Here is a 6,000-nt window from a genome sequence, read left to right on the forward strand (position 1 = left end):
GACACACAAAAGATCAACATCAATGGCTTCAAGATGCATACACATCTTGTTCTTCTAGTAGGGGTAGTCAGTGCCGTTGAAGACAGGGCATGTAGTGGAGACCTTGATTATCCCAGCAGTCGACATAGTTAAAACTCCAGGTGGTTAAACTGAATCACATAGAACAAGGGAGTACATTGCTCTAATACAAATTGAAAGTGCTAGTTATCGACTAGAGGGAGGTGAATAGGCAATTTTTGTGGAAGTCTTCAAAACATGATGGCTTCGAATACAAACAAGTAAACTAAACCTATAAAGTAAGCAGTAGAACGAAGACTACACTAGGCAAGCATTAATCAAGCATACAATACAGTCAAAGCTCGAAGACTAACTGGAACTAGGTAGACAGGATCAGGATGGAAGATAGGACGAAGCCAAACAGATATAAGTCTTCACACAATGAGGTCAAATGAATCAGGCAGGCAAGTAATGATTTCACGAAGACAAACTGTAAAGTAAGGAGAGTAAGGGATAAAACTAGTTGCTTGCAAAGACAAGGATTTGGTAGACCAGTTCTAGTTGCTGTGACAACTGTACATCTGGTTAGGGAGGCTGAGATTGAACTTAGAAGACCGTGTCTTCACCTTATTCCCCTTGAGCTGAGGACACCCAGTCCTCGCCCAATCACTCTGGTAATTCTTCAAGGTAGACTTCCAAACCTTCACAAACTACGTTCACCGGCAATCCACAATGACTCTTGCTCTGAACATGACGTCTAACCGGCTGGAGGATTCATAGTCCTCAAGTGTAACAAGCCTCCAGATCACTCGGACAGAAAGACTACAGTGATGCCTAACACTCTTTTCCTCTGGGTGTTTTGGGCTTAGTTCTCGCAAGGATCTCTATCTCAAATGCTTCGGAGGTGGGTTGCTCTCAAACGATAAAAGTTGTGCACTAACTCCGAGAAGCCACCAATTTATGGTGTAGGGGGTGGGATATTTATAGCCAAGAGGCAACCCGACCTGATATGTCCGAAATGACCCTAGGTCACTCAGGAACTGACACGTGTCCAATGGCCGGATTTCAAACACACGCGACAACTTGGCTTGGGCTACAAGCAAAGCTGACTCATCCAGCTCTGCAGAAGGTTTTCTCTCATTGTTTTTGCTCGAAGACATAGGATTTGCTCGAGCATCAATTCAGTCACTCTGACTTTGTTCACTTCGAACCCACTTAACAGTACGGTGGTTCCTATGACTCAATAAAGAAGAAAGGAAACTACGAAACAACTATGTCTTCGCACTCCATAGTTTTCAAGTGAATATCTTCACATGTCATAATCTTTGTCGTGAATGTATTCACAAACCACCATTGTCTTCAATGCCTTCACACATTTTCAGGGGTTATCTCTGGTAGGTAAACCGAATCAATGAGGGACTACTACCTGTGTTATCCTACAATTCTCACAAACACATTAGTCCGTCCACTTCGTTTGTCGTCAATACTCCAAAACCAACTAGGGGTGGCACTAGATGCACTTACAATAACCTTTCGGGAAATCAGATTCAACCCGACCCCGCCCTCCACCAACATCTTAGTGACCTTGAGGTTGCGAATTGTTGGAGAGACCAACGACGGTAGTTCTCCGGCAAGTGCATCATCCAAGACCTCACATTGGACTTGAGAGCCAAAGGGAAGTAATTGGTGAATACCTTCTCATCTCTTCCCCAGTAGCTTGAATAGCGTTGGTGTAGATGCTCAGAAACTCTGTCGGGTTTAGCCTCCCATCATACTTCTCGGGTATCTCTGGCTTGAACATGCGGACGGACGGCCAACGGGCTTGCCGCAGCTCACGAGTAAAGGCGGGGCACCCAACCCCGAAAGGTAGGCACCCGCCAGTATCGAGCGTAGGCTCGTCGACATCAGGACCATCGCACCCATTGGACGAGCGGTGGTTGCCGCAACATCGCTCAATAAGAACGCACACATCTTCCCTTTGCCTGCCCTCCGAGGCTTGCTACCGGTCTGGACGTGCTCGAGGGTCAGAAGAGGCCATCAAGACATAGTCAGGTTCTTGATTCTGCTGTGCTCGTGCTGGCTGTCGTGGCGAGGACTGTACTGCAGGGGTGGCCCTTCCATACAACTAGCAGCACGAGCTGTCACCGTCGCTTGGGGAGGCCGTGATGGGTCGCCTCGTTGTGAGCCCCCAACCTTAGCAAAACTGAGCAGGCTCTGGACTATGGCACACCACTCATCCATTTGCTCAGCCGCTGGTGGGAACCTTAGTAGCAGCTGACCCATCCCATGGCCTTCGTAGCCGCGCTCGGCATGGGTGATGATGACGCAGATCGTACCATTGCTCGGCTCCTGACAGTGCCAGCAGAGACAGTACCACGTCCCCGCTATTGCGGGGCGGCCACCTGGATGGCATGGAGGCGCGGCGAAGGCGCTCGAGGGACATCAGCTCCGTCGGGCGCAGCGACTTGGTAGACTCTCCCCGGGGAGGCTCACGCGTTGTGGTCGCTCCCAAGACGAGGGCAGACGGAGGGCGGCGATTTATCCCGGACCGAGCGCCATCTCTGCGGCTGTGCCCGTCGGCGAGAGGATGGAGTGTGGATGTAGTCATCCCTTCACCCGTAGGTCATGGAGCATGGCCATTGGGGTGTTGCTGATGTTGCTCTCCCTCGGTGTCTCCCGCTCCTGCTTCGGCCGCGGGGGAAGTGGAGACGGTGCCACCTGCTCCAACCACATCCCCAGCAGTGTCCACATCCTTTCGCACCTCCGCACCTTCCATAGCATTGGTGACTACACGCAGTGGAGCCTTTGAGGTGGACGGGTGAGCTGAAGCACCGGATTTCCTCTGTAGGTATTCCTGTAGGAAGAGGCTACCATGTGGCGAATGGCTACCACTTAATCACTTTATGGCTTGACAGCGCACTGATTGACGACGTGGGTCATGGTGGAGTGGTTGGTGAGGTGCTTCTTGCCTTTGCGAGTCCCGGCAGGCCCTACCGGGACGTCTTGGATGCTCTCTTCTGGGGGTGGCTCCGCCCTCGTCGAGCTCGTACGTCCGGCAAGGGAGGCTTTTCTCCTGGTGGTATCTCACTTCTTTGGCTTGACATTGGTCCTCTTGGTCTACATGTTGGTCCCTCGAAGATCTTGGTCTCCTGTACTCTGGCATGGCATGCTGCCATAATCTTGTTCCCGTGCATGTGCACAGTCTGGGCAATAGACCCAGGGTTTGTTGCACCGACATGAGGTATGTGATACCGTAAGTAAACGGACGCTGAAAAATCCGCAAAAATATTTTCTGTTAGTTTTGGAATATACTAAAAGTTAGGAAAATAAGAAACAACCAGGAAGGCACCCGAGTAGGACACAACCCACTTGGGCGCGCCAGGGGGGCAGGCGTGCCATGGTATCATGTGCCCACCTCGGGAACCTTCCCGACTCCATTTTAATCTCATTTGCTCGTTTCCCAAGATAAAAATCTTTATATACCCCACGGACGTATTGACCGTCCTATCACGGAGAAATCTTCTGTTCCTCTTTCTTGTTGTTTCAAAATATGTCGTGTCAAGATTCAGAGGAGGATTGCCCAGTTTCTTACCAGCCTTCGGATAAAATATCTTCAAGGATACCTAGCCCTATATATGGTTCACTTATGAGGAACATGAAGATGAACCAGGCCCCCTTGTTTCAAGCAAGAAATCAAGGAGGCATTATGCAAGAGGATAATAAATCTTGAGATGGAGAACGATAAGTTGAGGATGGATAATATTACCCTCCGATGCAAGCTGGAGAAAAAGGAGGATAAGCTCGCTACTACCTCATCACCATCACCTTCTTCATCACCGAAGGAGATTTGAGTTCATGGTATGGTCATCCCCCTTGGCTTGTGCCAAGCTTGGGGGAGGTGTCCTGGTAACGTATCACCATCACTATCTTTTATTTCATCTATTTTAGTTTGATCTTTAGTTTCTTATGATTTAGTGGAATGAAATTTTAAGTCCAACCCTTTATCTTTGAGTGTTTGCTTAGTGATCTATCTATCGATGTAATCATGTGCAAGATATATATACTAAAGAGTAGTTTGATTTTTGTTTGTTTACTTTTATGTTTCAATAAAAAGAAAGGAAAATAAACGAAAAGATCATATGCTAATTTTATGGTAAGTAATGACATTACATAAGGAAAAGTATCAGTGGTAAAATTTGTTGGAGATTGACAAACATAGCATTAGTCAATGATGCAACTCATGTAATAATTAATAAGGGAAGAGAAGATTCACATGCAAATACATTATCTAAGACATCTTTTATGATTGTGATCCCCCACTAAATATTTTGTGTCAAGATAGTTAACGTTGGACAAGGGAGACAATGTAATGATTTATGTTTGTTCATATTCACATAGAAGTTATATTGTCCAAGATCCTTTAACATGTGGTGCTTGCTCAATATGTTTTGTCGGTGTACGAAAGTAGGGGGCCTCTTTCTACCCCTTTACTTGTGCACGGGCAGTCAGAGCCGCACCTGTGGCCATGCTTAGCGGGGTAGAGGAACGAAGCAAAATTACAAGACTACCGAAGCGGCGCTCAAACCAGGGGCGCAAAAGGTAAAGTGACAAGATGGGCTTCCCCTGGCAAGACCCTTGCCGGGGCAGCCTATGCAGCCCCGGCAAGAGCCTAGACGGGGCAACTTACCCAACGCCAGCAAGGCCACGACCCTTGAGCCTAAGAGTTCCGACACCGTCAACAACATTGGAACCAAAGCTAGGGAGGGGCCCTGCATAGTGGCATGCAGATCTTTGTGAAGACAAAGGGCCTGCGAGGCCTAGATAGGAACCAGAAGACAAAACAACAGCGAGGCTCCTTGCCGAGGATGCCCACGGGGCCCCGGCAAGGCTCCTGCCGAAGATACCCACGAGGCCCCAGCAAGACTCTTGCCAGGAATATTAGCAAGACCGTGGCAAGGCTTTGCCGCCCCGTCGCCGACCCAGCTCAGCGACCGACCCACCAACTAAACAAGTACCCACGCGGTCGTACGTGGCTCCTAATCCAACCAGTCAAGCACCTACGTGGTGGCATGCAGATCTTCGTGAAGACCCTGTCACCACACCAGCTCAGCAGCCTGCCAGCTTACATGGCACTGCATTCCTCATTGGCCTGGACGCGGGTGAAGCAAGGCTAAGCGGCGATGGATGGGACGGGCTTTGTTGCCATCCCGGATAAAGCAAGAGGACACCTAAGTAGCACAGTTAATGCACTTTGTCCTGTGGTGTCAGGCGATAAGCTTGTACACTGCATAGACTTTCCACCTCCTGTGTGCCACTGTGGCGTCCCCTTTGAACTATAAAAGGAGGCCCGAGGCATACTGAGGGGGGGATTCGGATCTTTTGAACAAATCATGTGTTGTGGCTAGTTCAATAGGTCAAGAACACTCAAATATACACCGAAGGAGTAGGGTATTACGCATCCTCGCGGCCCGAACCTGGGTAAATGATCTTTGTGCTTACTCCTAGACCCGCTATTTCCACAACCCTGTGCCCACCGACCGTAGTAGGGATTCCAGTGATCCCATAAGTGTTGTTTTCCACCGACATCTTTGGTGCACCAGGTAGGGGGGCGCAGTTGTGAAAATCTGGTCTAGCAGCTAGTTTAGCAATTCTTCATCGCCATGGCTCCCAAGAAGAAGATGACGACGGCGGTCAGTTCATCCAAACCCGGACGGCCCGTACCAGGGCGGGCAAGTAGCTGGGCGGTCGCGAACAGAAGCCGAGGCGCGGCCCACGAACACCCACATCGATCTGACAGTCAAAGCCTGGCGAGTCGCATCGTTCATGGGCAAGACGACGGGCCGCGCGCTGCCAAATCCAAAGATGGAGCTGGGCCCCCCTCAGGTAGCGCGGGGCCCTCCAAGGACGGTGCCATGCCACCTACCGGCGGTGCGGTGACCTCGAAGACACCTACATTGGCGCCCACGACACGCTCTTCCCAAGTTGTGCGCGATGAGTAGCGTC

Source organism: Triticum aestivum, chromosome 4B (genome assembly GCF_018294505.1).
Source record: "Triticum aestivum cultivar Chinese Spring chromosome 4B, IWGSC CS RefSeq v2.1, whole genome shotgun sequence".
In the NCBI taxonomy this organism is placed as follows: domain Eukaryota; kingdom Viridiplantae; phylum Streptophyta; class Magnoliopsida; order Poales; family Poaceae; genus Triticum; species Triticum aestivum.